The following is an 11,943-nucleotide window of genomic DNA, read 5'->3' as shown; positions in this document are numbered from 1 at the left end:
TGATTTCTATCCATCATGCAAAAACTCTTTAGTTCACCACTAATTGCTGAGTTAAGGAGATACCCTTGGGATTTCAGTGTTTCTCATTGTTCCCAGCATTCCCTGGATGAGATACCACACAAGCCAAGTCCAGGAGAAGATAAGATTTCCATGTTGTCATGGAAAGAGTCTTGTGAGTCTTGCTCTTACCCTCACCTCTACTGTTTCTGCACAGGGAACCTGCCTGCAGCCAGTCCCTGTCCACTGAGGGGCTTTGCAAGGACCAGGCCCCCACTTCCCTGTGTCTGGTTCCCTTTCCCTGGCCAAAAACTCAATTTGCCGCTCTGCTCTCAATCAAGATGTCATTTCTTAAATCCCCTGCTCAATGCACCTGAAATGTGTCCCCTGCAGAGAAGGAGTCCAAGATTTTTCTGGAAGGGCAGGGAATGGCAGTGACGAATTTAACACTTGTGCCTGGAGTCAGAAGAGACTTGTGCTAAGGCACATGAATCATTGGGAAGAGCATCTAATATGGGGAGAATGACAGTTTCAAGTGAGACAAAGCCCAGCTGTTTACTCAGTCAGATCTTCAGTGGATGAAAAGCTCACTTGGAGTCCTTGTAATGTTTGGATTTTTGCTAAAATCTGTACAGAAAAAATTGCAAGCTGCTTCCAGGGCTTTCTGTACAAGTGCGCTGGCAGCTGTTCAGCCCTGAGAGTGGGCACTGTTAGAATTAATGATAACAGAAGCACAGACGCAGGCATCCCCCTAAGCCAAAAAAGCATTGACCCACCACCTCAGATCAGTGCAGAGCTTGGGTCACATGGTTTGCTGTGCCTGCTGCTCCATCTCCAATGGAGCTGCAAACATGATTGAGAATTCACAAAAGGACCCATACTGCTTCATTTTAACAGGGAATGAAATCAGGGATTATTTGCTTTTCCTACTTTTTTTTTTTTTTTTAATTCTCATTTCCAAGCTGTTCCTGGAAACAGTAACAGATTCTGAGATTTTAAAGAGAAAAAATGACAGAACAAAAAACTGTTTTGCTAACATGAGTAATGTTTTTTGGCATCTGTAATGAAGTCAAGTTACTGGTTCCTGTTCCATCTAGAAAACAGTAATTTCACTGAAAAAATGCAGGCACCAGCATTTCAACAATAAGCAGCTCACTCACATCATTAATGTGAAAAATGCGTATTTTATGATTGGCTTTTCACAAATATTAAAATGAATATTATATGTGTTGTGTTACAAAGTTATGCTGTATTAATTCTCTTAAGTAGTGTGCTAAATATAGTTTTAGGTTATAACAAAATGTTAAAATAGAAACTATGCTATGTAAGATACCTTTTTAAAGAAAAGACTCACAGTGAGATAGCAGTCACAGGATACCTAAATCTTTCAGAAAAAAAGGATTTATTGCCCTCTTATCAGAAGAAACAAACTTCTTCCCCCCTCGCTCGGCCTTGAAGACACCGTTAGGATTATGAGGAAGAAGGTGACGATGACGAGACGGAATCCTGTGTTTGAATGGAATTTATGCATCATGTATGAGATGTATGAATACGCAACAGGCTATTGTTTTTAAGGGTTAATCCTCTGTTAACGGGTGTTCTTTTTTGGGCTTATGCTGCCCAGGAAAAGGTACCCGGACATCCTTAACTCTTTGTTTCTATTGTCTCATATTGTCCTAATTCAAATTATCCAAAATTTTTATTACTCTAATTATATTGCTATTTTTGTAACCATTTTATTACTATTAAACTTTTAAAATTTCAAAACCAAATGATTAGCGTTTTTCACAATTAACACTCTCTTGCTTTTCTGCTCGCTCCAAACCCCTCTCCTTCAGCTTTCGTTAGAACATACATAAGAGATGCTGAACTCTTATTCTCCAGCTGATGTAAAATACATTTGGACTGTGTTTTTCTGGCAGAGAAACTTCTTTGGGGCAGCAGAAAGGAGGGAGAGGGCAGAGAGGGAGACCCAGCCCTTTGCAAGCACTGGGAAAAGCCACAAATTCCAGAGGTTTACGTCCAAAAAGGAGACAGAAGAGTCCTCCAACTTTACTTGAATAAAGGGAGAGAGTCCATCAGGGCACACACCCATGGGGTTTCTTTGCTCTCTCGAGGTTTTGGAGGGCGCAGCCTCCTTTTATCCTAAACTTCTGGCTGTATGTTGCCCTCTTCCTCTCCCCACTGGCTGAGGCACAGGGAAGGTACAGCCTTCTAGAACTGCTTACCATATATCCCTCCTTGAACCTACTATTTCACCCCAAAGTTCAGAAACTCAAGCTTGTGCAGACCCTTGTCTGTTCCAGGAGCCAAGCTGTCTGGGCTCAGCAGCAAACCTGCCCTAAGTCAGTAGGGACATTAAGCCCCATTTCAAAGATGTGAACACCCATCCCTTCACCCATCAGCTTGTTTGTAAGGACATTAACTTTCCTCTCCCAATGCTGCCTGCTGGCCCTGTGTGGACTCCTTGCCTCGATGGTAGTCCCAAGAGCCTCACAGACAACATGACAGGTACAAACTCTGCTCCACTTTCCCAGGAGGAGTATTGAGACACTATTCAAACAAAAGTCCTTTGCTTGAGCATTCAAGTTTAAAAACTGTTTTCGAAGGATTTCACCTAAGTGGTTCAGACAAGCCTAGCAAGCCTGTGGCATAAGGAAGGCTGGAGTTTCTCACTCCCAGCCCCTCATGTCTATTTTTAGCTCTAAAATCAGATAAACAATAAAAACCAAAACCAACCAGGCAACCAATGCAGAATCTGCTGGAAAATAAGAGTTGTGCGCTATGGGCTTTCTTCCACAGGTAGCTACTTTCAAGTAATAATAGCAACAACAGGAAAAATAAAATTAAAGACATGGAGAGAATAAATGAGTGATTAAACTGTTTTTACAGGCTTGTCATCTGGGCGGTTAGGAAAACGTTACACTTTCACAGCACAGTCCCAAAGAGTGACTGTCAACACAGGCAGGTGCTGGATGTTATAAAGAAAAATCTGCCTTTTTTTTTTTGTGAGAAAAAGGTTACAAAAACTAATCAGACCACTGTTGCTGCTGGGGTGCTGCTTGTTTGATATGGTAATTACGGGTCATTGTCGTTAATAGCTGTTTTTGTATTGGTAAAAGACCTGGCTGGGGCTGAGTTAATGGCTCTTCTCCCGAGAAGGGCGGGGACCTCCCCAGACGGTGAAGAGAAGGGACTGAGACGTGGGGGGGGTGCATGCAAACTAACTTCAGGACCAGCATGCCATGGGAAGCTACTATTCCAAACACACTGAAAAGAACCCCAAAACAACGAGCTAGTATAGAGTTGAGAGATTGGAATGATATCCAAATGTGAGGAACGGAGTGCTGAGCCTGCGGAGATGCTGAACACCTTCGTGGTCCCTCGCCCTGAGCACGGGGCTCGTCCCGAGGCCGGGAGCCAGAGAGGAAAGGGGCACTCATCAACATCTGGGTCAGCACACCCTAATGGCTCCCACGGGGACCGGACCCCCAGCTCTGCCCCTTGTGGACAAAGCTGCGCATATCCTCCTCCTCCTCTGAGTGGCCCTGGGAGAGATGACGGACGCTGCAGACCCATCGAGCTGCCCCATCCTGAGTTGATCACTTTTAATAAAGGCGTTAAAAAAGGAGAAAAAGTCACCTGCCCTGTTTATTTCACTGGACTCTCTTTTCAAATTTTTCTTACCTTGCTGTACTGTGGGAACTCAGCACATCATTCCTGATGTGCAGAGTCACCGATGTTATGAACAAAAATTCAGTTAATATTTTTTTTGTGAGAAAGAGTTACAGGGACGCAGCCAGGTCTCTGTCTCTGCCAAAGTTCTTACTGTTTTGTCATGGTAATCACGGGTCGTTAGAGCTTATCTCCTCTTTTGTATTAGTAAAAGGCCTGGCTGGGTGCGGTAGATTGCCCTTCCCCGAGGCTGTGCTCTCTTCCAGCATAGGGAAGACACCTGAGAGGGTGGGGGGGTTTATGCAAAGTGACTCCAAAGTCCAGAATGCTTTGTGGGACCCCGACTCCAGAGGCACAGAGAAAACCCCAAAAACAACGAGCCAAATAAGAGTTGAGAGACTAAAGTGATGTCTGGACGTGAGGAGCCGAGTGCTGAGCCTGCAGAGATGCTGAACACCTTCGGAGCCCCTCTCGCCCTGAGCAGGGAGTGGTCCCAACGTCGGGACCAGGGTGGCCACTGAGGCTCAAAAGTAACATCTGACGGGGACATCACGCCCTAAAGGCTCCCACGAGGACTGGATCCCCGGCTCTGCCCCTAGTGGACAGAGCTGCGCATATCCTCCTCCTCTGAGTCGCCCTGGGGGGCACGACGGGGACTGCAGCCCTGCCGGGCCGCCCAGTCCTGAGCTGATCACTTTTAATAAAGGCATTAAAAAGGAGAAGAAGTCTCCTGGCCATGTTTATTTCAGCTGGGGGCTCGTCCGAGATAGCCACGCCGCAAGAAGATTCAAGACTGGCCATCTTGGACTTCAGGACAGCTGGCTACCAGGACCAGAGGGATCGGCTCAGGAGCAGCGACGCAGAGGAGCACCAGAGCACCGGATTGGTGAGAAAGCCGGCGGTGGGAGCGGGAGACGTGCGCATGTGTGTGTGAATGAGACGAAGGCCGGCAGCCTGACCTTCGAAGTGAGAGCGGACCTCTCAGTACTGCGTTTCCAGACTCCTGCGACGGGGCCGGCCGGGAACAGGGGGCGGAGCTTGGAATTAGCGTGAGTGATTCGTCTCCCAAGGGGGAATAAAGGGCCCCCCCCCCTCCGGGCGTGCGGAGGGAATATTTGTATGAGTGGCATGCACCCAAAATAGGCCCTGACAGAGGGAAGTCAGGCAGATTTGTCAGTCCCGAGAAGGATTCGGGTAGCATTTGTAAGTCTCGAGAAGGATTCGCGTAAGATTTTATCAGTCCCGAGAAGGATTCGGGTAGCTCACAAGCCCTGCAGGCAAAAGTAAGTCCTGGCACAGGAGCCAGGCACAAACCCCAGCGAAGGAGGCTGTGGTTTGCTTTTAAGTCCTGATACGGTGAAGCCTAAAAATTGGCGGGTTAGGCAAACTAAAATCAGGCAGTTGTTTTTCCTGACAGAGGGAGTCAGGCACAACCCGGATTCTTAGGCCGAGCTTTTGTGTGTTCAAGTCCCGATAGATGTAAGACCTGACGTGGGGAAAGTTGGGCAATTAAGAGATCGGGCAGTTGTTTCAGTATAAAGTCCTGAGCATCAGGCAGAAATTTTGAAGTTCAGTGGAGGAGGCTGAAGCTCCTCAAAGAAGGTTCTTTTTTGAAATTACCGGTCAGTAAAGGCACCTTTGGGATTTTTTACTGTTAAGACCTGTAAAATGGGAGGGTGTAATAGTAGAAAGACCGGTAAGAGACTGAGGTATATACATCCTAATAGTCCCTTAGGAGAACTGTTAGTAAAATGGGATTCTATAGAGGCCACGGAGGGATTAGATAAAGCGAAAATGATCCATTATTGTATGGAAGTGTGGCCAGAATTAGAGATACAAGGAGGATGGCCTTGGTGTGGGACAAAGGATAAGTGGATGTGCCAGCTGTTAAATAATTATCTGACAGCTCGAGGGGATACTGATCCTGAGCAATTATTGTATGTAGCTTGCTGGTTAAAGAGCGCTGTTGGGGATGAAGGGGTACGAATTTGTAAGGTACAGAGGAAGAAATGAAGGGAATGAAGGAGGGGATGATAGGACTAGTAAAAGATGGGATCCCCTGGATTATTTGCCTCCTTCTGCCCCTCCACTTTATAATCCTCTTCTTCAAGCACCTCAAATGGCAGGTCCGGTTCTTCCCCCGGCTGCCATCTCACTACCACCTGTTCAAACTCCTCCTTCTACCTCTTCAGCTTCCACTATGATAAACCCAGTATCCCCTCCAGCTCCTTCTGCACCACCACAAGTGCCTACTCCACCTGCTGCATTCTCCACCCCTTCTCCAGCTGCACTTAATATTCACTCAGGCTCTTCTCCCCCTCCTATTGCTGTCCCTTTACCTCCTCCTAGTTGGGGCACAAATGCCTCCTCGCCCGATAAGCAGCTATCAGCAAATACACCTGCTGATGGGCAGAAAGTTCAGGGTGACCCAGATATCCCTCAAAGTAGTTTGGCATCTGAAGATGGGCCGTACTGTAGCACCAGATCCAAGACCTCCAAGGCAGAGAGACTCTTTCCCCTCAGAGAGGTTCCTATGGGAGGAGTAGCAGGAGGTGTTGGCTTTGTGAATGCTCCCCCAACTGCTTCTGAGGTGACAGGATTCAAGAAAGAGTTGGGGCATTTAGTTGAGGACCCAGTGGGCATAGCCAACCAAGTGGATCAATTTCTAGGTCCAAATATCTACACTTGGGGGGAGATGAATTCCATCCTGAGTATATTATTTTCTCCAGAAGAAGTCCAGATGATTAGGTGGCTGGCATAAGAATTTGGGAGAAAGATAACCGTCCAGGACCCCAGGTGCCATCAGGTGAACAGAAATTGCCACTAACGGATCCCAGCTGGAACCCTAACCAGGAGGAGGGGAGGAAGGCCATGATGGAATATAGGTCTTTGATAATACAGGGGATCAAAGAGTCAGTTCCAAAAGGAACTAACACCCAATTGGCATTTGAGGGCATGCAGGAGAAAGAGGAAGCTCCTGCTGCCTGGCTTAATCGCCTAAGGCAGAACTTCCAGTTGTACTCTAGAATAGACCCAGACACCCCAGAAGGTCAAATGCTACTAAAGGTCCAATTTGTTACCAAATCTTGGCCTGATATAAGGAGAAAACTGGAAAAGATGGAAGATTGGCAAGAGAGAGACATTAATGAGTTATTAAGAGAGGCATTGAAGGTGTATTTAAGGAGGGAGGAAGAAAAAGCAAAGGCCAAGGCTAAGATCATGGTTGCTGTAGCTAGAGAAAGTGCAGGGTGGGCGGGTCCACCACCAGGAGGAGGCAAGGATAGGCCTCTTGTACTGTCAGGTGCAAAAGGGATAGAGACACCTCAAGTCCCTTTGAGAGAACGACATTGCTATTACTGTGGAGAGCCAGGACACACCAGGAAGTTTTGTAGAAAGCTCAGTCTCAATGCGGCAATAGCCAGGGAACAAGATAATTTAGAGAAAATCCTTAGAAGTGACAATTAGAGGGTCAGGAGCTTTACACTTTAGGGGACCCGATGCAACATCTAGAAGAGCTCTTGGTAAACTTTAAGGTGGGACCCCTAAATGAAGAATTAGAATTTTTGGTTGATACAGGAGCAGATAAGTCCTGTCTCAACAAAGTAACATCTGAAGTTAGACAAAAACAGCTAGGCAGAAAAGATATCCAATAGCACCAAAACTGGCCAGTAATACTTAACTTGTAATAAGTGGTGTGAAAGTAAAAGGCACCTTATTGTTGTCTTGTTGTGTGTGTGAGAGTGAGTCACAAGCAAAGTCAGCCTCAACTTCCCGGGCAGGTGGGAAGGGGGCAGTGGAAGTGTGTGTGACCTGCAAACCAGGCTTGTGTCCCCCGGGCGGGTGGGGGCTGTGACCAAAGTGTGTGTGTGTGTGACCTGCAAACCAGACTAGTGCTGCCCAGATGTGTGAGAGAGCCGTAGCTGTAAGAGTGTGAGTGACACGCAGGCAGCCTCACAGGTGAATGTGCACCAGAGGCAACCAGAGTCTGGGCCCTTCCAAGAGGCCCAGGGATACTGAGACCTGTGGGCCAACCCCAAGGTGAGGGGGGGCTATAGGGACCTGTGATTTTCTAGCAATAAGTTTGTGTCTTAAAGGTGTGGAGGAGTGTGTGAAAGTGAATGAGAAATGAGAGAGTGAATATAGATGAGTTAGAATAGAGGTAATGTAGATTGTGCATTACAAGTTTTACCACATCTCCTTAGAGGGAAGTGTATTGTGTAAAAGAATGGTGTAAGAAAAAAAAAGGAAAAAAAAGAGATAAAGTGTAAGGGGTTGAAAGAAGTATTTAAGCTGTAAGTAAAAGTAAGAAACAGAAGCAAGAGATAAATAAATAAGATCTTGAAAAATAGAACAGAAAACCAGTGAATTAAATACACAGAAAAATAGTGGAATAAGAGTACTTCGGGAGTTAAGTTAGCTGAGAAATACAACTCCTTGTGAAATACAGAGTATGTAGAAGTTGATGAGACAAACATACAAGCTATGGAAAAAGAGAAATTACTGATAACATTAAACAGAGAAGCTGAGTTTTGATAAAATCATTAACAGTAGACCATTAATGCCTGTGTTTGAAAGCCCGTTTCAGGTATTCTTCATTACTAAGACGGTTGGACTCACATCACTCTCACCCCCTAGCACTGGACCAGGATTCAACACCAAGTTTTTCCCTCTGGCATTCTGGTATTGGACCAGACTGCACCCCATTCTCCCTGGCATTGGGCCAGACTCCCAGTTTCTCCTTCTGGCATTGGGTCAGACTCCCAGTTTCTCCTTCTGGCATTGGGCCAGACTCTCAGTTTTTACCTCTGGTATTGGGCCAGAGTCCACACCACTCACCTCCGGACACTGGATAAGGATTCATCCACATCACAAGTTAATTCACCTGAGTATACTGAGATTTAAAAGTTGACTCTTAGGAGGAAGAGTCAAAAAGACTGAACTGTATAGAGAAAAAAATTGGTATCAGAGTTCTAGCATTGCTTAAAATGTTTCAAAACTGTTTTGTGTAAATTATGTTGGTAAAAAGTTTAAGGCTATAAATAAGTAATTCTAGTTTAAGTTCCCCAATATACTTCTAAAGACTCCAGGTTAACCCTCTACAGAACACTCCCCTGGGGGGGAAACTAAAATTTGTAGGGAACAGACCAAGAGAGGCTTAACCAGAGAAGCGGGTAGAAGGGACTCTAAAGAGCTTGGAAGCTTCTCCTCAGAAAAAATTCCCCAAGAGGCAAGGCCGGGTGGGCAGGCTGTGCAAGATGACCCATACCGGACTCTTGGGAAGGGTGGTACTGATGGCTCTGATTGCTGGTGGTGCTCAGGGGAGCCCAGCTGAGCCGTGCAGTGAGTGCTACCAACCCCTCTATGAGGAGGAAGAGAGCTCCTTGTTGAGAGTCCACATCAGTTCTAACCCTGATTGTGTTAACCTCTCCCAATTGGTCCTTTATGAGAAAAATAAGAGAGTGTATTGGATAGCCCAGAATACTGCCACTTTTAGGCAGCCACTCCTAGGAGAGTGCCCTATAGAGGAAGCCTGGTTTTGCTTTGAATGTGATGCTGCTGAAACAAGCTCAGCAGATCTAGTAAAAAGCAAAGAAATGGTGAAAATGGTAAGAAAAACTGTTTGTTACAAGTATTTATATGAGTGTACTGGAAAAGAGATAAACCCCTTTTGGAACACATTTCAGGGGAACTCTAAACCCCTAAGTTTGATCTCATCTGGCAACTGCATTGCTAAGGTGATAACACCAATTTTCTTATTACCCAAAGAAACTGGATCAAGTTTGGGAGTTCCTATATATAATGATTTGGGAGAAATTAAACAAAACCGGGAAAGTGAAATAGAAACTGGGAAAATCCAAAATTGTAAAAGCCAAGTTCAGGTCCCAAAATCTGTGTTGAACAAAGTCATCCGGCTCCAGGCAGTATTAAAAATAAAGAATTCAATTATTAGGGACATTTCAAACGAAATAAAAAGATTGGCATGTGTAAATAATCAAGATCAAACTCCTACACTTGATCCCAGTGGGTGGGAGAACTTAGAGATTTTCAGAAAATATGTATGGGAAAAGGTAGTTTTTCTCACTATATGTAGACTTGGAGGATTGCTCTTTTTACTATGCTTATTTATCTGTTTTAGTAAAACAGTATTAACTGTACAAACCAATCTGGAAAAACCAAGAAAAGTAACAAGGTTAAGTAACCATGATTACCAAAGAGCACAAGAGATTTATAGTAGATTCAAAACAAAAAATTGTGAGTTGATGCAAGCTTAAGAATTTAAGCTCGATCAAAGAAAAAGAGGGGGAACAGTTATGAACAAAAATTCAGTTAATATTTTATTGTGAGAAAGAGTTACAGGGACGCAGCCAGGTCTCTGTCTCTGCCAAAGTTCTTACTGTTTTGTCATGGTAATCACGGGTCGTTAGAGCTTATCTCCTCTTTTGTATTAGTAAAAGGCCTGGCTGGGTGCGGTAGATTGCCCTTCCCCGAGGCTGTGCTCTCTTCCAGCATAGGGAAGACACCTGAGAGGGTGGGGGGGTTTATGCAAAGTGACTCCAAAGTCCAGAATGCTTTGTGGGACCCCGACTCCAGAGGCACAGAGAAAACCCCAAAAACAACGAGCCAAATAAGAGTTGAGAGACTAAAGTGATGTCTGGACGTGAGGAGCCGAGTGCTGAGCCTGCAGAGATGCTGAACACCTTCGGAGCCCCTCTCGCCCTGAGCAGGGAGTGGTCCCAACGTCGGGACCAGGGTGGCCGCCGAGGCTCAAAAGTAACATCTGACAGGGACATCACGCCCTAAAGGCTCCCACGAGGACTGGATCCCCGGCTCTGCCCCTAGTGGACAGAGCTGCGCATATCCTCCTCCTCTGAGTCGCCCTGGGGGGCACGACGGGGACTGCAGCCCTGCCGGGCCGCCCAGTCCTGAGCTGATCACTTTTAATAAAGGCATTAAAAAGGAGAAGAAGTCTCCTGGCCATGTTTATTTCAACCGAGACAACCCTTGGGGGGCTCGGAAGTCCTGGAACGTTGCCAGAAGTGTTTGGTGGCTAGACTTTGATCCTGCACAGGACGCAACACCTGTATGAGTATGGGAGGATCACATGGGTGAAATAAACAGGGCCAAGAGACTTCTCCTTTTAAATGCCTTTATTAAAAGTGATCAGCTCAGGATTGGGCGGCTCGGCAGGGCTGCAGTCCCCGTCGCATCTCCCAGGACGACTCAGAGGAGGAGAATATGCGCAGCTCTGTCCATCAGGGGCAGAGCTGGGGGATCCGGTCCTCGTGGGAGCCTTTAGGGCGTGATGTCCCCGTCAAATCTTGTCCTCTCAGCCTCGTCGGCCCAGTCTCGCCGTCGGGGACGACTCCCATGGTCAGGGCGAGAGGGACTCCTCATCTCTGCAGGCTCAGCACTTGGCTCCTCAGGTCCGGACATCACTTTAGTCTCTCAACTCTTAGGTGGCTCGTTGGTTTTAGGGTTTTCTAGTTGCATTTTGGAGTCGGGGACCCAAAAGCATGCTGGTCTTGGAGTCACTTTGCATAACCCCTTCCACCCTCTCAGGTGTCTTCCCTATGCTGGGAAGAGAGCACAGCCTCGGGGAAGGGCCATCACCCCACCCCAGCCAGGGCTTTTACTAATACAAAAGGGGAGATAAGCTACAATGACCCGTGATTACAATAACAAAGCATGCAGAACCCTGGCAGGGACAGAGATCTGGCTGCGTCCCTGTAACTCTTTCTCACAAAAAAATATTAACCGAATTTTTGTTCATAACAACTGGGATAAGTGGTGAAGGGACAGATTAATTAGAGTGTGAAAACACAGGTTTTGGAATCTCGGTACAGGGGGGTTCTAGGAGACAAGATGGAGGAATTAGGGCGTGTCCTGTCCTTCTTCTTCTTCTCGTCATCCATCTTCGATGGTGATGGTGGCACTTTCAGATTGGTTCTTACTGAATGTGCACTTGTCAATAAGGGTGAAAGGTATTGGGGAGAAAAGGTAAATATCTTACACGAGCCCGAGGGCAGTCAGTGTGCTCATGGCTGGCTTGCTGTGCAGACCTCTGTCGGGCCGGGAGAAAATATTGTAGATAAGAATTATTAAACAACACTGAAGAACTGAAAAACCTGAAGACTCCTTTCGTCCTTTGGAGCACGGGCTGCCTCAAGGCCATCCAGAGCCTTACCAGGCCATTAGAACAGCCGAGACGGAACACTCTACCTACACTAATTTTCATGAAGCAGAAAGGGTACCATCCTTCTTTTTCTCTTC

This window comes from Zonotrichia albicollis, chromosome 4 (assembly GCF_047830755.1).
Source record: "Zonotrichia albicollis isolate bZonAlb1 chromosome 4, bZonAlb1.hap1, whole genome shotgun sequence".
Classification (NCBI taxonomy): domain Eukaryota; kingdom Metazoa; phylum Chordata; class Aves; order Passeriformes; family Passerellidae; genus Zonotrichia; species Zonotrichia albicollis.
The sequence above is the reverse complement of the archived record's forward strand: the minus strand, read 5'-3'. Positions refer to the sequence as shown.